The sequence below is a fragment of the Aythya marila genome, assembly GCF_965140915.1.
Source record: "Aythya marila genome assembly, chromosome: 5".
NCBI lineage: Eukaryota > Metazoa > Chordata > Aves > Anseriformes > Anatidae > Aythya > Aythya marila.
The window spans coordinates 13,527,197-13,553,740 of NC_139046.1; positions in this window are offsets into that span (position 1 = coordinate 13,527,197).

Here is a 26,544-nt window from a genome sequence, read left to right on the forward strand (position 1 = left end):
TTGCTCCTTCTGTTCTTGTGCTTTATTAGTGTTTAGAGCTGTACATGTAAATAGCGAAAACATTTTCATCCCTGGTGACCTTTTTAGTCCACCATTATCACAATTTTCTTCCTTGAAATACCACTTCCAACTCTTGCTTTCCTTTGGATGTCACACTATTTCAAATCACCTGATGTAATGATAGGTAATACGGTAATATGAGATAATATGACCAGAACAGCAGTATTGTTTCCATTGCAGAGAGAATCACCAGTGTGATGATGTTTTGATTTAAACTCAGACCCTATTCCCTTTTGTATTTCAACAACTGAGCTTAAGCGGACAACTTAATTTCATTTGATCTATATTTATATTAGAAAAGTTAAATAACAGAATATATTGGTAGAAATATTTTTCATCACCATCCAGCCAAAGCACATTAGATTACAGGTTTTTCAAAATGTACTTTATTGCTAAACTTTTTAGCTCACATTGGGTGACTGTGGAAAGGTGTAGGCTGCAGAGGGGCTGCAGGGGTAGTTGTGTGAGAAGATATCCACGCTGCACCATGTGGAATATGAGAGGGAATGAGCTGCAGGGATAAAACATTAAATTCATTTGAATTTCCGATTTAAAGACTGCAAAATATTTTAGATCATTTATTTACAAAGCTTCAAAACTATGTTTTCACATGGGAAAATACAGTAGCATCCATTCTGAGAGGAGTTAGTAATAATAGACTGACATAATTGGAGGCATACCACAGCGCTCCTAGTGCTTCTCTAACTTAGTTTTATGCTCCAGGTTAAGTCATGTTTGACACTGAAATGTGCCAAATCTCTTAACTGTCAGGAGATTTTTTACTGTTTCACCAAATCCTGTTGTTGAACACATTTTTCTTACTTTTGGTTAGTTCATATAGGTGTCTCCAAACCCTGGCTCACAGAAGAGGTAGCCTTGTGTTTTACTTTGACTGTGTTATACCATCAGTTCCCAGCCAAATCCAGCATTCAGAAATGACATATCAGCCTCCTGAATAGTTATGAGAGTGAATGTAACTAGAAGGAGAGGCAAGAAGGACAATGAATCTCACTTGCAGGAATTGCTTCAGGACTTATGATTTCTCATTCTTTTTGCAGACTTTTTGTCTATACTACTAGTATCTGAGATCTTTCTTAAAGAAAAAGAAGCCCTCTGTCTTCCAGGCTGAAATTCTCACATCACTCCAGAAGTCATAGATTTGTTTGGTTTTGTTTTTTAGAGTGTTTTTTTTTTTTTTTTTTTTTTATCAAATTCAAAAATTCCTAGTTACAATGCCATTGGTTAGGGAGATTAAGGAGGAAAAGAAATATATTAAAAGCTAAATTCAGTGCTAGTTCAGATCAACAGAAGCCTGTGGATAATCTAGCTGTTCTGTCTGTTCTGTAAAGTACAGTGCTATATATACAGTGCTATATATACAGTACAGTAATATCTGTAATATAAAGTACAGTGCTATATAAGTACAGTAATATCTACAATTACAGCTCCATAAAGAAGCTTTATATAAGTCATTCATCATCCCCATCACAATATGTTACAACTGTCCCCAGTAGATGACTGACCATGTATTACAGATGTTACTTTCTTGACTAAATATCCAGCTGATGTTGAGGAGTTTGAGTGAATGTGGGTGTATGAATGTTTGAGTATATACATATATAAACAAACACAAATGAGCAAGCAAGAACCAATGTAAATTTTATGCATGCCTTCCTAAGGTTTTAATGACAGCTCCAGCACAATCTCAGAGTTAAGGTTCATGAACAAAACAATGATAAAGGACTATCAGCTGTTGCAGCTGTTTAAAACAACAACAACAACAACAACAACAAAAAAGGAGAGAAAAGAGAGAGAGAGAGAAAGAAAGAAATGAAGAAGAAGAAGATGAAGAAAAAGAAGAAAAGGAAAGAAAAAAAGTTTTGGATAATTAAAAGGATTTTGCCTTAGAATCAAAGAGGCTGTGGATGAAGAAATCTACAGAAATTATCTAAGGCCGCCTCAACCTTAGCATTTATTATTCAACACCTCACTCATTGCCCTGATTATAAATATTTAATCACTCAACAACTGTAAGTGCTTGTGTCTTCCTGGAGGACCTGCAAGCATTAGGAAATAAAGGGATGGGGGGAGCGGGGAAGAGGGGAACTAGAAAGGCAAAGAGCCTAAAACATGCGTTGAGATTATGCAGGGACAAGTGAAAAGGTGTGAAGGACGCCACTGAATTGGGCCTTTTTAATCAGGTTGCACAAACACCTGAACGCTAATTCATTTTGTTTCTATTCACTGGACTTCAAAGCCATATTTTTTTAATTGTGTGGCAGTCTCTGACAGAGGGTGCCTTTGGAGAACAGGCAGAAAATGTTCTTAATGAAAGCAGAGCCCCGAGCAGTGAGAGGTGCCATCCGTGTACCCTTCTTTGTCTGTCACAAAAAAAAAAAAAAAAAAAGCAGGCTAGCTTGGCAGGCTTTTGGGCCTATCAATAATGCATGAGAATTACATCCGCCCTGATGCCAGGAGAAGGGAACAGCAGAGAAGAGGGTTGTGTTACCCTGAACACGTATGACTTCCTATACCTCCTCCCTCTCCATACAGAACACATGCTTTTGCATACATTCAGTAATGTATGGCATACACCCTCTCTGAAGGGGCAATATTACTTTCTTTACCTGTACAGGATATGCAGATTTCAGTTCAGTGCAGCTAGGTTGCTTGGAGCATGCTGTTTAAGCCTGAAATCCCATGAGTTTTGTTATGAGTTGTTTTTTGTTGTTGTTTTTTATCGCTAGGGGAAAAATATTAAAACAATAGGGAGGGAAACCCTCTTCACTTCTTCATACTTGACATTGTTTGGAGTGTCCCCAGTTTGCCTTCACTGTGAGGATTCTGGTTTAGACATGAACGTATTTCATATTCTTTCCTTTTATTTGTTTATTTATTTATTTTTGTTTGCTGAGCGCTGGAAAGAAAAATAAATATCTTAGGAAGAGTAAGTTTTGAATATACTTTCATGTAAGAATAAGGAACTTCCAAAAACCTCAGCACATTCAAAGGTACAGCATAAAATTAGGGATGCATGCTGAAAACTGTGAGTCTTTTTTAGCTTCTCTTCTGTAACAAGAGCTGCACCCTTGAGGGCTTATTTCTTTCCAGACAATATTGTGCACTTTCCATAATTTCTTGTATAAACATGTCCTCCACAAGCACAGCCACTGGTGATTTGGCAAAGTACTCAGAGGTCTGTATATTCTTCTCCGAAGTTTCAGGATAAAGTGTGGGCATTCTACAGTTTGTCCCAGCCAAATCTGCTGCAGATTTTCCGGGAGATTTTTCCCAAAGCATAGCTGAGAGTTAAATGCTTACTTGCATATTTTGTTCAGTTCAGTTCAGTTGAAGTGCTACTCCTGAAGCCTGCAGAAGGAAGGCCTTGGCAAGCACTTCAGCCTTCAGCTCTGAAGTTCACTTAGATGGGTGTGGTGAATCAAGCTCTCTTGTGTCCTGAGGAAGGCTGAGCATGCAGTTTAGACTTTATGCAGTTTTACATGCATAAAGTCTTCCTTGGAAAAAGTGAACTAATTGGGCAGGCAATGGGTGGATTGGCAAATACCAGACTTCTTTTCCTGAGCAGGCAAGGGGACTGAACCAAGCATACTGTTCTGGTAGAAGTGACTGGCATACAGCCTCACCATCCAGACTTTTCTAGCCCTACTTCACAGAGCAGTCTGCTCTTCTATATCAGAGATACTGCCACATTTGTCATGATGGAGCTCAATGACCAAGTAAAAATCTCAGGGAAAGAAGACAAAATTGTGGTATCCAAATGCAAATTTTTGTGCTCTTCATTGTAGTGCAACTGGATGCTGGCCAGAAAGTCTAGAAGCTGTGAGTAGTCTTATTAACAATGGCCACAAGAAAATAGAAAAGATGCCATGGCAGTAAACAAAACCTGCAGCTCTACTTTCTTTACAGAAAGAAAGTCATTCTTTCATCAGTTTTTTGTTTTGGTTTGTTTTGTTTTGGTGACTTCCCTGTGAGGGAATACAGGGATCTGCAATGGGAGTTACAAGATACTATTTTGAAGGGATTAATATTGTCTCATCCAACATAGATAAGTAGGAGAGTACTAAAGTTATGCTGTATCAACAAGATGGTACCTCATCATATGAAAGTGCAAGATTCACAGCCAGCCCTGCTGGCTGTGGTTCTGCCTCTGTATCACACACTTACAGAGGAAGAGAATCTGTACAATAATAGGGCCTTCCTCTTACACTGCCTCCTGCCTTTAGGATGGAAGTTTTGGAGGAATGCAGTCTGAAAGAGCCAGGAAAAAGGGAAATGTATCATCACTAGGCAACTTAATCATGATAGCTGTCTGAGCTAGGACAGTCACAGCTAATCTTTCAGTAATGGCACTCTATTTCCTATGTTATTGAACAAAGTACTCGAAAGCTGGCTCACCATCTCCGTTTTCACAAAAACATACAGGGATGAAAACCCACTGCCAGACTCAAGGGTAGGCTGGGTACAGCATAATTCCCTTCACTCTTCACCATTCTCAAGGACCTTACAGTGTTACTTGAGAGATTCAGATAAGGTGTGTGTCCCTCTCTGCCATTGCAAGAGTTGTTACCTGCTTAGAAAGCTAGCCTACAACTTGTAAGTCGTGTTGCAATAATGAGTCTTGGCATTGCCTGTGGGCTGCTGCTGCTGCCGCCAATGCCACTGCTGCTGCCTCCTCCGCCTTCTCCTCCTCCTCTTTCGCCGCCGCCGCCTCCTCCTCCTCCTCTCTTTCTCCTACTCTCTGTGCTAGGGGTTGGCCACAGCAAGAACTAAGAGCATGCTTCTGTGGCAGTGCCAAGCAGCCCCAGGCTTCTGCCAAACAACTGCCTGTTTTGTCTTTGGCCGCTGTGTGTAAAATGGCAGGTCTAATGAGACAATGTGGAGCAGCTGGTTTTGGCTGTTCCTCTAGCATAAGCAATTACAGCCACAAGTTGGGATGTGAATGATTTGTACCTCAAAGGCTATTTTCACCCAGGTGAACTCCTTTGAAAATTCCTTAGCGGGAGTGATGTCTTGGCCCCAGCCCCAGCACATAGCTTGTGCAGGATTTACTCTGTGCTCCCCCTGCCCTGCAGTTTGCTTCCCTGAGGCATTGTAGGTGCAAAATCCCACCAGTACTTAAGCAAGTGACCAACTCAGAGTGAAAGCCTTTCAAAAAGGCTCCCCAGTCCTGCAGCAATTGAGACCCAGACCCACAGACATTGCCCCCCTGTCTTTTGCAGAATGTGTCTCAGAATGTCAGCTCAAGGATAACCCCTTATTCATGCTTTGTGAAGTTGTTAGAGGTGCCCACTCTTTCAAAAAAAGACAAAAACCAGAAAGATGTTAATGGCAGATTGTAGTTCTGAATTCACATGTGAAGACACAGGTAAAGCTAAGAGGTCTGTTCTTCCCTTGGCTTATGTGGATGAGTATTGCTACTGGGATTTACACATATGGACATCAAGGAGAACCTTACTTTGTTTGAAATTAATACATATCAGATTTTTACTTATTTATTTATTTATTTATTTATGACATGACTGACTTCAAGCTGCACTATAGTGCACAGTGCCCTGAACTGAAATGCAAAAATTGGTATCATTGTTAGCGATTCTTTCACCTGCCTTTGCTTTGCTTTGCTCTTTTTTTTTTTTTTTTTTTTTTTTTTTTTTTTTTTTTTCTGAGAATGAAGATGACTTGTACAATGCAGTTTTGATAAAGATTGAATAAAAACAAAACAAAAAATTTCCCCACACATACTGTACTTTTCTTAGTAAGATCAGTGCAGTGTGTCATCTTCCTCTCTCCTCCTTGGAGAGATAAAAAGTGACTCATTACCTTGCTTCGCTTTAATATTTTAGATATATGAAAAGACAGAGACAGTAACAAGAGAGTCAGTGAACAGGAATATGAATGCTGGAGGTGGGGATGAAGGTTTGGAATGATACATAAAGAGGAGAAGTTGAAGTGAAATAATGTTCTGGAGAATAAGCATACTTGCTTTTGATGGGGGAAGTAGGGACAAGTACACTTCTGTTTACTTAATTAGCATGTGGAATACTTTGGATAAAGTTATATGCATTTTGATCTCATATGAGTTATTATACTAGCTTGCCAACATAAAAACATTTGGAAATGCCAAACAGTGTAGTGAATCTTTAAAAGAGCCTGTTTGCAATCAATGGTTGTTTTATGTTGCTATTAGAGAATGGAATGATATACGGCATTGCTGCGTGATATACTGCACCCCAGTTTACTGAATTTATCAGAGAAACAAACAAGACCATAATGACTCACAAGCACTGAGGGTAGTAGAGACTTGCGTGGGCTTCCCAATAGTTTAGCTAATCCTTCATAGCATATTGTATGCTAAAACACACTATCATCTTTTCCCTCCCTACTTCTAAGTCATTACATAAGGACCCTTTTAACATACATTATTGAAAAATCTCCATTACAGTCCATAATTTTAGTGAATTTGATTAAATATCCATGACAGAAAATAAGGTATTATAACACATGTAGTTGTATTGCAAAGGTCTGCTGTAGTTGAGGCTTGGATGCCTTATTATGTTCAAACGAACTGTCCTGAGAAAATAATTTGGTGAGAAATGAACTTAGAAGAACTAAAAGCATTTAGATCTGAACAAATTACTGAGCAAAACTGCTTTGCCATGAAATCTTAGTCTCATTGTCAAAGATGTTTAGTCTACTCTGAATGTTTGATCTATGAGGGCTCTATTCAGAGCAAATTTCCTTTTCCACAGTTTTGGCCACAGAGACTCCATGAGGCTTCTACAGCTTGGCACTTAGATATCCCTCAGCCTGGTTTTAGAGCCAAATGTTTCTGGGCACTCCTTCGGAGGAGCTTTGGCTCGAGACTTTGGCAAAAAACACGAACTAGAGCTGAGCAAAAAAGTTGTCATGCCTACCTTTATGGCCTTATAAAGGGGAGGACCATTGACTGGTACTATCAGACCTGCTTGGTCCCTTGTACAGGTTGGGGTGGTTAGAACAGTGACATCATCAAGTGCAAAGAGTCCTCCCAGGCAAACTGACAGCGCTGCTAGGGTGTACCCAAATGACTTCCTTATGCTTGCCTGTACTGTGCTAGAAATATTGGAGGGGGCTCTGGCACATGGGTTTGTCACAACTTGCTATGGATCTACTTGTATCTACAAATTGACTGGCATGATAACAGATGGTCTTTCTTCTGTGCATTTATCTTGCTTAAATATGGCACTGTCCCTGATGCTGAATGGCTGCTGGCTTCCACCCCAGAGGTGGCTGCATTTCAGTGTCAGATGAGGGAATAAAATGCTCTAGGACTCTTTGGGAGGAAAGAAGAACTGAGCAAATACCATGTGTTGGTCATACAGTACTTAAAAAATTAATGGATGTTTTTATTGTTGATTTCGTGGTAGACACTCATCCTTCTGAGATTATGTAAGATGTGTTCATATGTTCATCTGGTTCATATGCGTTGGTCTGCAACCCCTACACATCAGGATAGAGAACAAGCCTAGCTCAGAATATGATCCCAGTCAGAAGAAAGGAAATGATTTGCTGGCTCTGGAATGACCCCTATAAATTTGTAAGCAATGAGTTTAATGCCACACAGTGTAGGAAACCTGTCACAATACGCATTTTCCTTGTTGGCCTCAGAGTCCCAGAGGATTATACAGCTGCAGCTTGAGTGCACAGTAGGCACAGATATGTGGCCCTTTCTAGTGAAACATGCAAAAAAAAAAAAAGGACTGATTACGTCCCCAGAAAGGCTGGTGCCAGGCAAATTTTACCTCCCTCTACTTTTTGTCTCCCAGAAGGTCCAGCTACTTCTACATACAAGAAGTCATTGTGGCTTTCTGATCCACCATGCCTCTCAACGCATCTGCTGCAGCAATACAATTGTAGTTCCCTTAGCTTCTTGTCTTTGCTGATGCACCACATCTGATTCTGTAAGTTCTGGCCAGCACTCCCTGAGCAGCCATTCAAGTAGGGCAACACCTGCTAGAGGAGGCTGATTTCCACCTCCTCTGACCCCATGCAGAGACTGTCTGCTTCTTTATCCAGGTGCATCCCCATGTGCAATGCTCTCGGGTTCCAAGACTTTGTGAGAGGCTTGTCACTTGATACGTCTGATTACCATAGTTGTACTAGACTTTACATAACACCTCTACATGCATGTTGACACCTCACATGATAGTCAGAGAATTTTCCAGACACCCTTTGCAATGTAATATTGCACCAAATTCATCAAAGCTGGCACAGGGAGACATAAATCAAAGTTCCAAGCTCTGCCCTGGGCATTTGAGCTGCACAATCTCCGTAGAGTATAGCCAAAGTTTCCAGTTGCTAACAGACCTTCTCTTTTAGCATTTTTTGTTTGTTTGTTTGTTCATTTGTTTTGTTTTCCCCCAGGTTTTCTATCACTGAGCATAGCCTTAGAGAAGACAGGGCACTTGTCTGCATATGTTCTAAATCACAGTAGCTTACCATCTGTGAAGGCTTCAACCCTAGATCAGGTTTAGATCAGGTGCATCAGGTGCGTGGAGTGTAACTTAACTATGGTACATGTGTCAGTTCAGAAAACATTTTCTGCCACTTGAAGGAAGCTGGACATGATCAGAAATTTTACTGTCAAAATTACCCAGGCATGTTTTCTCCATCACTCTCCTGTGATAACTATTCTACTGTCTAATTATACTTAATGTAAGTAAAGAATATCACCCTTGCTCAGCTTGCATCTTTCTTTCAGGTTTTTCTTGTTGTTTTCAGTTTTATCTTTTTCTTAAAAGATGTATCTTGGTTTCAGCTATCAACCATGTGCAGAATTGCGATTTCCATTTTCATATTCTTAAATAGCACGTATGCTTTAGATTTTCCCCATTAGTTTTCCATGTAGCTCCCTTCTGATCATTTATTTATTTGTTGTTCCAGATGGTATGCTTTCTTATCAGTGTCCAGGACAGAAACAGTATACCATTTGTATGGAAGACCACAGTTATGTAAGTAAGGGTTATGACCTCATTATATGATATTTTATGACACAGTTTTTCTGTATCTTCAGTCTCCCTTTGTCCTCTGTTTGCTGCTATGTTATAAGTAGAGCTCATATTTATTTTTAATTTTTAGCCACTACTTCTAGGTCTTCCTTCTGGATCATTTCTCGGAAGATCTTCTACCCCATAGATAGAAGTACATGTAGTGCTGTACATTGAAACAACTTGACGTTTTTTTGTTTAACCTCTATTCATGGTCTTCTATTTAATTCATCCAACTCTTCATTCCTGTCCTTTACATCTCCTGCACATCCACTACCCGCTAATCATCCTCTCTTATCACCCACTAATTTTATCAATATGTTACTTATTCTATATTTGAGATAGTTAATAAAGATGTTACATAAGACCAAAGCCTGATTCCTCTGGTGCCCCAGTAGGCACCATTCCTCAATTATTACACTGTGGTTTATCATTACCCTTCTTTTTTTGCAGTCTTGTTTACCCATTTATCCATTAATGTTTGTTTTCAATCCACATAACACTGTTCTTCTCCAAGCCAGCTTCAATTAAGTTTTCAAGTAAGGTTTTTGTCAGACACTGTATCAAATGTTTTCCTAAAATCCAAATATGTTACATCTGCCTCTTTCCCTTCATCCATTAATTTTGATGCTTTATCCAAATACGTGACCAAGGTTGTCTAGCAGATTAAGGAGAAATTTTTCAAAGGACTCAGGCCTGTGCTCCATGTTTGTACAATTTGCATATATTAAAAGGATAGCAATATTTTTGTGCCCAAAAATAAATTACAAGGGTAAATCAAAGTAGTTGTTTCTCTACCACATTATTTGCACCATCTACCAGTGGTTTGAGGGTAAATGTCTAAATTTCTACCTGGAAGTCACCTGAATATGCAGATCTTTCAGATGAAAAAACAAAAGCATGTTAGCAAAAATTTGAATATATTTTTTCTTCTATAAGTAGCTTTTGATTATTGAGCGAATATCCAGAGGTGCAACTACAAATAAAATTGAAATGCATTGTAAAAATACTAACAGAAAGTTGTTTGCAAAAAAGAAACCTCTGATGACATGCTCATTATTACAATAAAGTTATTTTATTTAATGACTATGGTTCTGTCAATAGTTAGAGATATTTTTTTTTAAAGTCTCATTTTCTTTTTTTTCTTTTTTTTTTTTTTTTAATTTTATTTTAGTGTCAATCCAGAATTCTAATAAGAAAAGACTAATTAGATCTTTGGATGAAAATTGTCATAAGCAACAATCTTTTTATGTTTGAAAAGAGTTGATATTTTTATTTTCTCAGACTATGCGATTTCCCTACCCCTTCATAAAATATTTTTAGAAGGACAATGACTTGATATGTTGGTTAAATAAGATGATCTGTCTTTGACTTTATTTTGGAGTCTCAACTCCAAATGCCCTACTTGAATGGCTCTTTTGGCTCTTTTTTTTTTTTTTTTTTTTTTTTTTTTTTTTTTTTAATGTCTTCCTTTTTCAAAAGGCAAAGAATCTCTGACTGTCCTGGATAAGAGATTTGGTCAATGTCTGAACACCATGATATTGAGCCTGACTCTCCAGTTATTACAACCATGTGCTTCTCTTTAACTCATTGAGAAAAAAGGCTCAGAAAATTGGCCAGCCTATACTGTAAGTTTATCTGGTGGGGTTCTACTCACTGTCCATCTATCCATTTACCCATTCATCTGAATCTCTAAAGCTACTGTCTTTTTCACCACTTAGAAGCAGCTGAGTTTCTTTTCTTTCTTGCACTGCATATGATTAGGGCTAAGAAAAACATGTAGTGCTAAAGTGGCAGTACAGACTCAGAGGAAAACCTGTCTCTGAAGAGCTGTCACGTACCATTTTGTCCAGGCTGCTCATCTAAACTCATGGAGCTAAATTTATTTCTGTTATAACTCCATGTCTTCATTACAATTTTGGCCCCTTATGCCTTCTTTCCACTCCAGAGGAAGCATTTCTTCTCAGCATATGAACAATTACTGCAGTATCTTCACTGAATCTCTTATATTTTTTGTGTAGTCTTGGGAACTTTTATCACTTGCAAGAAATTTTTTCATAGCCAGAAGACCCATCCAGAGTTTAAGCAATTATTAAAGTTAGAGCACTACTTTTACAAGTAATCATATCGTTCACTGATGATATTCAATCTAGAATATTCTCAATCTAGATAATTTGACAGGCTGCAGCTGGAAAGTGATGAGCTATATATATGCAGTGGCTGCTCCATTTGAAAGGATGCATTTCACTAACCATAGATCTGAACCAGTTGAAAGGTTGAAATTTGAAATTTATCAAAGCAAAATAGAAACATTTTAATTTCTTCAAAATCTTTACTCTCTTTTCCTTCTGATTCAATGTACTGCCTCAAAAGGTTAAAAACACAGAAAATAAATGACCTTCTACTATGACTTGTAGAAATTCTATAACCTCTTAGAAATATTTGAAATGCACAGTGATCTAGTAAATCATGTGTGCTGACAAAAGAATTGTCCCTATTATCACAAGTTTGTTCCAATGGTAAAATGAAAGGGGTATTTTGGGAAACAAATAAGCACAAAAACTCAATAAAGATGAGAAATGAACAGAAGTCATCTCCTATAGAAAGAGTTGGTGTTTCAGCATAGGATAAGACATAATTCAAACTTATAGGTAGGAGGGGAAACACTTGGGATAATTACAGCAATGGTGAGCGTTCCATGTGAGTGAATGACTAGAAGATAAGATTTTTAATTCCACTCTTGTGGTGCTACTACAGCTTTGAAAATCTCAACCAATTAATATCAGAAATGTGAACACAGTTTTTGCTTCAAATGAGAATAAAAAGAAAATGAATAATTTACTGTATTTTTAAATAAATAATAATAATAGAGCATATTTAGAAATCCTTTACTTTCATAAGGGAAGGCAGGAAAGCTTCAGACTTTTAGACAAGAGAGCTACTGTGCATTCTCATCAAAGTCCTAGGGAAGTACTCAGCATTACCTTTCATTTATCAAGGACCAGATTTTGCCACTGTCACTCTCACCCGGGACTACCTTATTACACAAGTGATCTAATTGACTCAGTGTCAGAATTTGCCTCTAATTAAGGATGTTCTTGTGATTAAAGCACAAGGTGCATGTCAAGAGACTTGTCTTTTCTATGGTTGTTCTGTAGGCTTGTGAAAGTCAGGCAATAGTTGAATAGTTGAAATGTTGAAATCTCATATTAAGGCAGGATACCTCTCTTCTCCATTCCTGAGGCTGAAAAACAACAACCCTGATTTCCAGGAGTCTTGGCATCTCCCAGTTAAGTTAAACTCAAAAGGAAAAATACTAAACTGTATGTACATACATAATCATTTGTCACTTGAGGGTAATCTCTGGACCTTAAGCACCAGCAACACAGGCTGCTGGCTGAAGTGATAGAGAATAAAGAGCATTAAGAATACAATTGTCTAGATACAAGATGATGACATAATTTCAGACCCCATATTAATGTAAAGTAGTGAAAATATCACTTTATGGTTACTTGAGTTGCAGTTTGCTTTTTGTTAAATGATATTAATAATTCAACCCACCACAGGTATGCTTTGAAATATATTTCTCTGTATTGTTATTTTATTGACTAATGTGGGCATCCAATGCTGTATTTAGTTACAAACACTTTAGGGCAGAGAATGTTTTTGGCTCTGGAATTACGCGGTTCAAGTATGGAAAAATTCTAGTCATGACTGAGACTGATACTGTCACGATTAATAGAACAAATAATAATTCTGTTATTTATTGTTTATTATACAACTCTTAACTATTATAAACACTACAAAATGTAGTACAAACAATATAAAATAATATAAACAGTAGTGCTAGTAAATTAGTTCTCATTAAGAGATATTCCTGAATAGGATTTCAGCTAGCAAATGGCTGATCTTTGTATCACATAGATAGGGATTCCCCCCACCCTTCTCATTACATGCCACCTCCAAGTTGCAGCTTCAGCCAGCTGCATTTTTGACTGTGGGTGAAAATGGAGAAACTTGAAAACGAGCCAGAAATATTTAAAATACATGTATGATGAAGACAAAAAAAATGATCAGAGATCAGAGATCTAGGTAAATCTTCATAAAATTTACATTGAAAGATTACATGCACGGAACAGGAGATGACATGCTTTATGTGCTGCAAGGATGTAGTTTTTTTTCATGTAGATCATACTATGGGCTGATTAATGACTTTGACTTTTCAGTCTCAGGATCTGTTTCTAAAACCAGCAGAAATATTAGGTGATCATTGATTCTCCCTTAGTTAATAACAATGATTATCAAACATTATCATGCCATCAGTCTCTATTTAAACCTCCTCAAGAATGAATTAAGCATGGTAACTAAGTAACCTTGACCCCTCCTTCAAGATCCCATTAAGATACAGTAGCTTAAGAGTTACAGGTAAACACTGTGCATGCCCTGAAATGAAGAGATTCAATATTCTGCACTAAATCACATTCCATAGGAATGAAATAATTGGGGGGTCGGTGGGAAGAAAGGAAGGGATAAATAGCCATAAACATATAGTGGATTACATTTTCAAAACGCCGGCACATTCAAGCAATAGAATATACCGATGGATATCTTCAACCTCACATGCTGTTATGTGTTCCACTGTTGTGTAGATTTAATTCATCCTATTAGACTGTTGTTTATTCAGTTGAGTCTGTAGGTGTCTACTCATGGATCTTACACATTTAATTGTTTAATTTATAGGCAGAGTTGCAGTGGTACTTTTAAAAAGGTTTCTGGTATCTGTTTCCTTCCCCACTACATTATTGAAATAATGATAACAAGTTAAAAAAAAAATAATCTTTCAAAAGCACAAATGGGAATTAACCACTTAAAACATACTGGCTCACAACTTAATTTCTGTTAACAGCAGACCACTGGAATCTTAAAAATTTCCTCATGAAACAGCCCTATCTTTTGAAGCTATCTTTTGAACAAAGTAGTGGCCACTTAATTGAGATAGCCCAAGTTTACAATGAAGTAGAGGTATCAAAGCTACGTCTTGCCACATAAACTAGATGCTTGCATAAAATTTTGCTGAACACAGAGAAGAAACCAGAAGGAAAATAATAGTGCTAGTATTGATCCGTAGAGTTCTGGTCTTTTTCTTCCACATTTTCTTTCTTTCATCAGAGTTTTGCGTGTATGTACTTGACTGGGGATTAATAGGTTTGTTAACTGAGCCAGGATGGAGAGCTGAAAGGGGGGGTGGGGGGGTGGAAGGGAAGAAAGAAAGAAAAACAGCCTGCAGACAACTTGAAGATGTGAATTTTGTTGGCTCAAGCTTTGAAGATAAAGCAGTGCCCTAGGGACTGTGGCAAAAAAGAAGCTCTCGATTAGGCATCAGGCGCAAACTGACCAGCCTCCAAACAGATTTGTTCTACCGTGTTTCATTGGAGCAGCAATGTGCTAATGTTTTTGCAATTTTAAAATTACACTGTTTTGTTTTGTTTTGTTTTGTTTTATTTTATTTCACTTCATTTCATTTCACTTAATTTCACTTCATTTCTTTATTTCAGTTCAGGAGAATGTAAACTAAATCAGCCATTTTAGCTCAAATGTTGATTATTTATTTTGATTATTTATTTTATTGTTCTGTAAATGTATTTCACTGTCTGTCTGCAAACTTATTAACACCCCATATTGCCACTTGCTACCATAAAACTTCTTTGAATTCCTCCTTAATCTGAGCTGTATATGAAGCAAAGAAGACAACTGTAGGAGAACTTCACCTTCTACCATACTTTCTTGCAGTTGTGACTTTCATATCTCACTTTAGCCTTCACAGCTGAGAGCCTGTAGCATTTTCTGTCCTGAGACAGGGATCTTGGACCCTACAAAAAGGCTTTGAAGAATCCAGAGGCTTGATCCCAGCTTACTATGAAGGATCAATGAGCTGATCACCTAGAGAACCTGACTCTCCCCTACACTTCTGAGCTTTTTCTGGTGAAGGAGTCAAAGAAATGAAAGATGAGGTTGAAAATACAGGCCCGTTTTGCAGCAGCCAGGAAAACAGTGAGGATGTTCTGACTAACTCTTGGCTAGTGACTCTGGTGGGATAGAAATGAAAAGCTTTTGAACAAACAAATGTCTACAGGCTTAATTATTGTGATCTTCCCATGTTAAATAATTAAGATGTATCAGTAAGTGCATGTCCTTAACCTGCACTGAAAGGCAGCTTAGGTAAGTTATATTACCTTACATTTTCCATGTGTAAAAAGCATGTGTGAACAGAGGGACCAGAGCATCATGGGGACCTGGTAAGTACTTGAACTGTGGTAATTCAATACTAAACCGGCTTGGTCCATGATTGCATTTCTGTAAGGCTCGGGGCCCTGTTCTCAGGACTTAAGAAATTAGTGCCCAGAGTAGCACTGTACGACTGAATGATTCCAGATGGTCACTGTAACAGAGCTATTGGAATAAACATTAATGAAAACTACACAATGGGATATGACAAGGCTTTATTTAAACTGTAAGATTAAAGATTAAAGCATTGTTGTTTGGGCTTTTCAGTCATATAATGGATTTTTTTTCTAGGTACAGTACTTATCTTGTCTCTATCTCTGTAGTGTTTGAGCACCTCCCAGACTTTGATGTTTATCTCTCTCACAATACCTCTGTGCAACGTCAAGTATTTCTACCTCTATTTTACAGAGTAACAAGAAGTGGGATAAGGTCCAAGGTCACACAGGAAGAGTGCAGCTTGGGGAGGAACTGAGCAGTGACCCTGGATAAGCATGCTACTTATTAGTCCTTCTCCCTTTGTTTTCATGCACAGATTTTGAGATTGTGTCTGACTTTCACTCTAAGACTGATCACTACAATGGGCAGGAAGATATTTGTTCTAATTTTGTTCTAAAAAAAAAAAAAAATCTAAACAATTCTAAAATTGTTCATATTTTGTTTTAAAATAAGATAACAAGGAAAAGAGGGGACTGGGTGGTAAGCAACCTTTTCATGGCAATTTATAATGCCAACACATCAAGGAATAATTGTTTTTCAACAGTCAATCCATGCACTTTAATATTTGTAATTGTTTTTACAAAAATTAAGATATAATGTATCGGGGAAACAACAACAACAGCAACAAAAACACTTTCAAGATACAGGAAAAGGATTTGCTTTTCTATAACAAACAGCATATGTTCAACCAAATGAGGAAAAAAATACTTTAACAATAGTTTTAAAAGTCATGACGTGAGGTTTTTTGGTTTTGATTTTGATTTTGTTATATACAAATAATAATAAAAAATCAATCTTCTTTCTTTTCAGCCTGTGGCAGCGGTGACTGGTAATGTGCCATTCTAGATTCTCCCTTTTTGATCCTTTCAGTCACAGTGCCATGCAATGTCAGAGATTACAGGAAAACAAAGATCTCTCTATGTGCACTGAAATAAAAACACAGGTAAATAAAAAGATGATGGGTCAAAAAGATGATAAGAAAGTAAAGTCATACATTTGTTTCATTCAAGAAGCACTGAACCAGGAGATACATTCATCGACCACTCATGCTCATTCATCTGTCTTCCTCAAGACCTTGGAATCATTCCCATTGAAACATGCGTATTTCACATTTTTACTTCCCATTGCAGATGTGCTGGTCATCATCTGATCAGATAGTAAGTGAGAAGAGTTCCCCATTTTGGATTGCTTTTGATCTGAATAGATTCTGCTTATTAATTAAAAGGGTTGTAACAGGGCACAGAGTTCAATGGTGAAAGTAGAACTTGAGGTAAAAGTTGAACTTGAGGCAAAAGTTGGAATTTGAACCTTAGTTTCTGAACTCAGCTACAAAACAGAGCTTATCCCTTAATATGGATTGTGCAGTCTGAAAGTAGCTGCTTCCACTTTTATTAGTGTTATGTAGTCTATTGAATTAATTTTAATTTTTGATGTTGTAAGTAAGAGGAAAATCAAGTCCAGTATACCTAATCCTATACTCATTATTGACTCAGGCATAATTTACATTGTTTTGACTCAGTCTGAGTGGATATTTTTACATATTACTCATCCCACAGTCATATCTATCACTAACTTCTCCAAATATCAGTAAAAATCAATTCTTCACAATACTTTCTCTAGGAAGCATATATGATTGAAAGAATATCTTACTTTTTTCTAGTGCTTAACATTTAGAATGACCAAATTCAAACTGCAAGTGAGAAGGTCAGACAGGGGCAGCTCTTTTATTCCAGCTTCATATGTTCTTTTGCAGGCTGCATTGTTGCATTTCTGAGTTTCCCTCCCCGTCCATAACTCTTCACTCTTCTCATTAGCAATGAGAGTACCACTTCCACCTCTTGCTCAGTTCCAGTGAACCACACAAATTCCCCTTTGCTGTAGTAGATTGTTATTATGCACACCCAAACAGTATTAAATAGATATAAATTTAGTCCCTCACTTTGGGACTCCTTGTAACCCCAGATTGCTTGTCTCAAATGTCTGTGAATGTCTCCCCATAAATGGAAAGACCTACATAGCAAGAGAGGATCAGAGGAAACAGAAGACCCCATCTCCTGTACTATGGGCATTGCTTTCAAAGGCTCACAGTTTCCATGTAGGGAAATAACTGAAGGCCTTAACTGAGAAGGATACTTAAAATAAATAAATAAATAAATAAATAAATCCCCTGAAAGGGGATACCAACACACCAATCTGTTCTGTATTTTAACTGTGGCTTACAACAGAGATAGCGCAACACCTGATAATATATATCCCCTCAAATTAAAAGCTACCGGCATATCAGTGTGGAAAACTCAAATGTGACATTCTTCCAAAAAAAACCACAAAATGATTCAAAGAAATGTCTTACATAAGTTGATGATAGCAAGGAATTCAACAAAGCTGTAGTGATAGGTAAGACTTGTGTGACTCATTATGATGTTGCTGAATCACAAACATTTAAAAGACCAGAAGACAAAGCAACAGATATTTTTTATTTATTTGTTTGTTTGTTTGTTTTAGCGATGGAAAGTGAGGGAGGATTCTCCCACTTACAACAGGTAGATGACTTATTTTGCAGGCAGAGATGGACTTTGACCATGTTCAAGCAAAATGATGAGGTCTGTTCAATACATCCCGCCTATCAGCGTCGTGTTTCTTAAGGCTCAGTGTTACTCACTTAAGGGTATGAGCAGAATGAATGCAGATCTTGGAATATGATCAAGCCATACAGCAAATTATCAAGTAAGTCATCAAAGGGCTGTATACTCTGCTGCCATAACACGTTAGGTTTGAAAACTTTTATACCTCCATTTCTATCAGTGAACATTTTGAGCAACAAAGCCTTTGGGAACTCTACAAGTTGGAAGAGGAGCTGATTGTTTTGCAGGCAAGACACCATGAAGGGAGCACCTCCCACCATCCATTGAATTCTGCTGGAGCCACTGAGGTCAGATGCATCAGTGTGTGGCAAAAGCCTCTCCTCATTCCCCAATCCAAGCAAGAGCTGAGAAGGAGCAAGGTAAAACTTAGTGGGATAAAACACCACCAATAAGCTGACCAGCCTTCTCCTGCCTTTGTGCAAGGCAGAACCTTGTAGCTAAGAGATTGGAGCAATATCCTCTCAGAAGTACAGTATCCAGCTTCTTCTCCCTCAAACATATCCTTGAAGATTGTAGATATATTAAAAGAACTTCTGATTTATAAGAGGCAGAGGGAAAGAGCCTGTTTGGAAAGACTGTAGTCACCTAATTACATGATCTTCAGGCTAAGTATAGTGTGCCTGAACACAAGCATATAAATACATCAAAAATATCACTTTTTTTTCTTTAATGGTGAAAGGTTAATATCAATTTGTCTTTCCTGCTCAAGTGTTTTAGGGACAGGTATAAGCAAGGCTGATAGAGAGAAAGATAAAAGAAGCAGAAGGTGTGAGGAAGAGAGAAGGCTGAGGTGGAGGAAATTAAGAAGATTGTTTGTTGAGCAGGCTTTTATCCTTCACAGCTCTGAACACTGAGCAAGTACTTTAGCTCCTAGTTAGCTGTACTATCAGCAGAAAAATGCACTAATGTGACTGCTAGAAATAGTGTTTTAAAAAATTGTTTTATAATTCTCATGTCAGAGTTGTGTCCAAACTTCCTTGGGGAGGAAATAAGCTCACAATGAGATCGAATAACAAGTTACTAGCAACTAAGACAACACTAATAATTTAACCATAATGTCAATGATATGTAGCCAACATTAATTTAACATAAATATTCATAGCAGTTAAAATCAAAGAGACGTAAAGAAGAGGAAATAGTAAGCACATCTTTCACTTATTTTTCACTGTCCTAAACATGAATATAATCTGATACCTGATCTACAGACAAAGAAGGCCCGAGTCAGCAAGGACAATCATGATGTTAAAATAAGGCATGTACTTAAATACTTTGGATTCTTCATTGTTTAAGAACAGCAGATCTACATTTGCCAACTGAGCCCATCTTTTTCTCATCCTCCTTTGACCACTTTTTAAGGTTTTGTTTGATTTCATCAATTCCAGATTTGTAGGATCTGCAATATGAAGGGGTGGAAAGAATCATTTGCTTTTGCGTGGTAAGGAGAAACAAATAACTGACAGAATATTCATTATTTCCTGAAATAATGACTAGCATGGACCCCTTCATCAAATTCTCTTAATGCTTTTTATACAGTCAGGCCAACAAGAAACAGGAGTTAGGACAAACTGTGTCTATTTTCTGGATGACAATCTGAGGACCAGCAAACCTAGTCACATCTCCGCAGCACAGTTCAGAAGCTCTTAAAGGCAGTCCACCTAGCATGGAATAAACTGGTGTATTTTAAATTCATTCTGTACAAAGATACAAGATCTTGTATGTAGGTTAGGCCCAACTACCAGATTTTGATCAAGCGAATTATCCCGGTCCCAATATCCCACTGATTTAGGCATATTCTTCTGTACCTAGTAGTGTGGAGGCAAGCTGGGGTATTCTCAGTCAGCACAACATTGCTTAGTTATGTGCTCATGTTACATGCTCACTGTTAAGAGCAACAGTCAAACACTGATTTTGGGTGAACACTTGACTGTTCTCCCACCACTGCACAAGGCTGACTGAGGTAGATATGAACAGATCACAAGAATAATGAGTATCACTCACATTCAAGGGATACAGCTTTGCGATACAGCTGTGTTCAGAACTGTTTAGGAGGTTTGCACTGCCTCTTCATTTGCGGTGTGGAACAATCTTGCCTTAAGCTTGGATGCTGGAGTCATGTTTTCAAAAAATCAGATAGCATATCCAATGTAAAGCTTGAGTCCTGGGGCACCTGAGATCTGACATCTGCAGTGCACTTGATTTCTTCCGCAACTGGGCCATACAGATCTGGGGTTGGAAAGATTTTTAGTGATGGCATACAGATACGTAGGATGTGCTGGCAATCAGAAAATCAAGGTGTCTAGTTCTGTCCAGCAGTCTGAAAAAAGAGCATTTTATCTTCACTGCAGCATACACCTGTCTCTTTTCCATGGCAAGATGGACTTTAGTGACAGGATCAAACAGCTGTCACATATTGCACAAAACTACAGTGTATAATGGATACAGTTATACTTCATGTAGATTAGTCACACCCAGAGAAAACTTATGTTTAAAGCGGGAATGAAAAACAAAAACATTCCTTTGTCCTTTTTTTCTCCCTTTACTGAATGACAGAAATGATCATATTAACATTGTTCTTCACAAAAAGAATGTGCTTGTAATACTTCTATAAATCCTGCCTGGTTTCCATTGTAAGCACAGGGATTCTTAAAAATGATTTAAAGACGTAAATCAGGTTAAGAACTAGTATATGCAATGGATAAGAATCTGTCTAACACTTTGACAAAGAGTACAGTACTGTACATAAAGTGTAATGCAATAGCTCCCTTATTTATTCCTGTTTTGCAGGAAGCAGAAACTGTTCTTGCCATGCATTACCCCTATTATGTTCCTTCTTGGGAACCTGAGACCTTTTGAATCTATCTTCTGAACCATTTTAATATGCAGCAGAACAAAAGGATCACAGTGTCACTGATGAATACATTGTAAAGCCAAAGCCATAATTACAAATAGCAAATGGAATATGTATGCATATAGATAGATAGAGAAAAAAAAAGTGCCATATGCAAGCACAAAAATAATATTTTTTTCACCATATTTATGTTATTTAACCCTCTCCCCCTCCCCTTCTTCTTTTTTCCTGGCTCCTCTCAAAGAAATCTTTCTTTCAATAGTCTCTTCAGACATGGAAAGGGACACCAAGGGGAAGGAGGAATCAGCTTTCATTGATGCAGTGACTAAGGGCCATGGTCTTGGCCTACACCCCTGACCCTCATGTCTGTAGCATTATACACAGTGTCTGGTGTGATCAGCACAACCTTGTTATTCAGCTTTTGTACTGCGCATATTTAATTTAAAAACACATTCCAATGGCAGCGGGGAAAAATTCACCCTCTTTTAAGTGTATGATTCACCAGCTCTTTAGAGTCAGTTGGTGGCAGATGGGCAAGTGTGAAAACTTCTATTTGTGATCTCACACTATATAATGAGCACAAGCCACCACTGGAATCACAGTTTCTGCATGGAGAGCCCTGTGTACTCGCTTCCTTCTCAAAAATGGTTCTCTTAACTTACATTGCTACAGGAGCTGTGCCAGGAAGCCTGGACATGGCCTCTGTCACCCACAAGATCCTAAGGACCACCTCAGGCTTTGCAAGATTTCCTTGCACCAGGCATTTTCCAACCCAGTGCACTCTGCTGCAGGGTTTCCTCTACACTTTATACTTCAGAGTGCTGTTAGCCAGGCTCTACCTTTCCACGTTGGATGCATGAGAATGAATAGCACCTGATCTCTGCTGCTGCTAATCATCTTCATTATAAGGCAGCAGCCTAGTTTCTAAAGTATGTCTTGCATTTTACCCTACCCGCCCCTCCCCCCAGTCCTGTACAAAGTTGTCACAACCTGTCCTCTGCAACTTGTAAAAGAGAGGGGTTTCCACCAGAGTGAATTGTGTAGTTTCACTTGGGAGTGAAGCTTCTGAGCTTACATTATCTGTGACTCAGAGCCTAACTTTCAGCCGAAGTGTTAACATGAAAGATGAAAATGATGAGATTTCTAGAGAAACTACACAGTATTAGATTTATCATACCTTAAAGGGTATCATCATGTTCTCAGTCCTTGAACCTGAAGAATGCAAATACTTTGTCTTTTGTGCAATATATCCACTAGATATGGATTGCTTTTCTCCAGTTAAAATAAGAACCTTCTATAAATTTGATGAGTAATGGGTTAAGATCCTTTCTGAAAATGAAAATCACGTTCATTCATTGTTATTACTAGTGGTAGTTATTATTATAGTTCATTGGCTTATACAGGCTAATCAGGAGTTACAATTCTATTCAACAAGGCACTGTACAAACAGATAACAAAGAAAATAGTCTCTACTTCAGTGATCTTGACATTCCTGGTGTCTACCAGGACCCAAAAAAATTCAAGTCATAAATAAGGAGAATGAAATGACAATACAGGAAGGTGTTATGGCAGCTGATGCTCAGTGTGCTGTATATCTGCCCAATTTCAGAGAAGGAAGTTTTGTTTTCATTTTCTGAGTCTTCAGTTCCTTTCAGTTTTTGGCAAGGACCAGAGACCTAATCTTGTGAAGTGCTGAATGCCTCCTGTGATATCATCATCCTCTTAGTGACAGCCCCTGAAGTAGAAGGACTAAAAATACTCTAAAAGAAGAAAGAAGAAAATAAGGTGCCTGAAATTTGAAAAGAAAGATTGTTCTTGAAGGTTTTGTGGCCCAGTTTTGCAGCCCACTTAGGTAGAATTAAGCTTCAAAAAACTTGGGGAATGTTAGTGATAACAAGGCTCATCATCCAGAGATTTGGGTACATGTCCAGCATGAACTGAATTTCACCCTCTTTTTGATGTATGTGCAACATATATTGATAGGTTTACTGCAGGTCAGCACAGGACAGTGATAGATTTAAGATCTGATAAAAATTATAACAATGAATAAGTATAAAATCTCAGGAAAGGGACTTCTGTACACGGGCAATTTTTAGAAACATCTTTTGCACTGCAGGAGGAAGATAAAATATTAGCTAATCTTAAAAAGAAACACGTTGTAAGACATTAATAAAAACACCCAGTAATCTCATCTATCATTATATTAACATTAGGAGTTCCTCCTGCAACTTAATGGGAACCTCTTTACTATATCTTCTCTTCCTTTTTGCCATATTTTATGCTTAAAAAGGATGAAATATTATTTCAGCTTTGCTTATGCTTGCTGTTATTATTTGTGGTTACACTTTAGATGCATAATGGGCTTTTTGTACAATCACAACAGGTCATCTCTAGGGGTTTCAATAATAATAATAAGGACTACAAAAACACCAGAGGAAATAGAATTTAAGTAAGTGAGACCTGACAGTTCTCACACTTGTTTGAATTAGAGGAATTTTTCTTCTCCTTCAACCCTTGCCATTAAGAATGTAGTTTGACTGGATTCATTCTAAAACAGGAAAGATATCGTGTCAGGCATCATCATAACTCTGTCTTTTAGACAAAGTCAGTCCTCCTAGAGTTTACCATATCATGTAGAAACACTGTGTTATATCTTCAGGAATGACAGGTCAAGGTTCAAGATGTGGTTCAATACAGCAATAGGTTTTCATCATAGATTTCCATCCTTTTTCCACTTTTTTTTCATGCCATCCATGATCAAACTGTGAGTATCTGTGTTCTGGTCTCAGGGTATCTGAGGCCCTAACCAGAAAGCCAGCTACAAGCAGTCCCTGTGATATCTCCTGTTTGCAATCCAAACTGATTCTAGACTCCCAATAATTTGATCTCACCTCTAGTTTTGAGTTACCAGCAAAGTTAAACCAGACATTTTTATTTAATTAAGCTGCATGGATTATAAGTAACACAGAGATTATTAACAAATATTTTTGAAGAAAGAGAAAGCAGTGTGCTCTCTCTCACTCTAAAAAGCCTTGGCTTTGAGCCAGTTATTATTATAAGCTGGCTGAGCTGGCATGAGGCCAAGATGCTGATAATTTAGCATGAAACCAAAATGAATGGCTTTTCTCCCATTCCCTTCTCTCAGTTATAGCTTGTGGGTGTGACAAACGTTTCTACCGCCCAAATTTTCAGAACTGCTCACAGATCAAGTGTGTATATGTCTCTGAGTGGGGGTGGTGCTGGGGGAGATCTGACATGTATTGTGTGTTTAGAAAAGGATATGACACCTTTTTTATCATCTTTCAAGAGTTCAGCTGCTCGTTCATTTTATTTTGTGAAGCAAATGAAAAATTCAGATGCCTACTTCTCTTTCTGGGTCTGCTTTTCTCCTTTGATACTTGAGAAGACCCAGGCAAGAAAAAAACTTGCTTGGAACAAAGATGCAGAAGACTGTTGTCCTTTAGATACTCTGAAGTTAATGGAAGACCTTTTGTGAGCTCAGCATTTAGAATCAAGTAGGACAGAGCTGCTGCTCAGCCCATCCAGACTTCTAGATTTCTAAAGATTTTATCTCTGATTCCATTTGTCCCAGATGTGTAAATGAAAAATGGAATTCAGACTGCCTCTCCCCCTACACACCATAACACCACACATTTTGGGTCTTCAAGGGGGAGTGGTGTTTGCCCAACTACAGAGGGCAGACAGGGGCAGGGACAGGTTCTTGCACCTGGAGCATTGTCCTAGTACACACAGTCACCTACTTGCTGTGATGGTTGCAAGGGGAGGTTTCAGGCAGAGATCCTGTAGCTGAAGACATAAACATGATGGTAACATTTAACATTTTTATCCTCCCTTTACCTTCCTTGCAGAAGTTGTGTGGTAAGGTGTAGAGTGACCCATGATGGTTGTGTCAGAAAAGATAACTGGGAGTAGAAACAGATTGAGAGGATGAGAAGCTGAATGGAAGGTCCAGGGTGGGTTTCCATACATTAGAGTCCTATGTATCTACAGTTGGCCTGGAACAAGTGTATTGGTCCTATCAGCTCTACCCACCACTAGGGTCTATATACCTTTCCTTCAACATCTTGAGCCAAAGATCCCAAGCAAGGAAACTCTTTCTCAAACCTGGGAAAAGCCAGAGTATGCTACAGGGATCACTCTCCTCACTTACACTGTGCAATGGTGCATGGTCTTCTATACAAGTCCTCAGAAACCTATATTTTGAGTTTACCAGTGAATTTCAGCTTAACATACAGTTTTCAAGTGCTTTCAAACTGAAATGGATTAACAAGGATCTGTCAGAACTGCACCTTAGGGTGCATCTAAGAGGATAATTAACTGGAAGATCTTTAATATAGACAAGTCTTCCATGGTGCATTGTATTACAGTCTTCATTGCAATTCTATCTACAATGCATGATTTAACTGGCAGCTGCTGTGTGGCCCCAAAGAGTGAGTTAATATGTTGAAAAAATCTAGTGATGGTATGGCAAAACACTGTCTCTGTTGTCCTCCATGTTAAATAAAATCTGTCTCTTGCCCAGTCTAAGAGGCCCTGGAATAGCATAGGTTTTAATCTTGTTTACCATTGTACCAGCACACAGATGGAAGAGATCAAAACTGTCCTTTCAATCACTTTGGCCTCCTCAGTGTTCTACATACTGTGGGCAGTACCTGAGAGATGCAGAAGGATAACAAACTAATGCAGCATGAGCATACAGGTGACTTGATCTCACACAAATCATCATACATGTGGTTACCAAATACCCCTGCTCCTGCCACAATGCATACATTATGCATAAGAGCCAGCTGGCCATTTATCTGAGCAGGCAGAGAACTTCAAATGGCTCTTGAGTAAATGGAGATGTGAAAGGCAGAGTCTACATGAGCTAATACATTTTATTTCTTTCTTTAAGGCCAATGATGGGTATTCATTGAAGATCTTACACAAAATAACCTGTTCATCCAGCTTGTATAATGGAAATATCCTCCAGATGAAAAATTATAGCCAGCTAAGCATGGCTAGAAATTCATATGTCAGAATCTCAGGACCAGGTTCCAGTTTGTGGATAATTATTTAAAGTTAATACATTATTTCTTGCAAATCAAATATAATCAAATGGAAATGATTTGCTTGGGCAGGTTCTCAGTGTGATTGTCTGTTACTCCTAAATGTATCAACATAAAATCATAGAATCATAGAATTAAGGTTGGAAAAGACATCCAAGATCACCTGATCCAAACGTCCCTGAGCATATACCTCAGTTAACAGCATGGCACGAGTAGCAATACCAAACACAGCTGATTATGATGAGAAACCATTATATTTTCATCAAGAATACATGGCCATTTGACTGGGACTTTGTTATGTTACTCCCTCTTTTAACCAATGCAATCATTCTGAGCACAGTGGAGTTATTCTGCCTTCAAACTGGAGTGACAAACTAAAA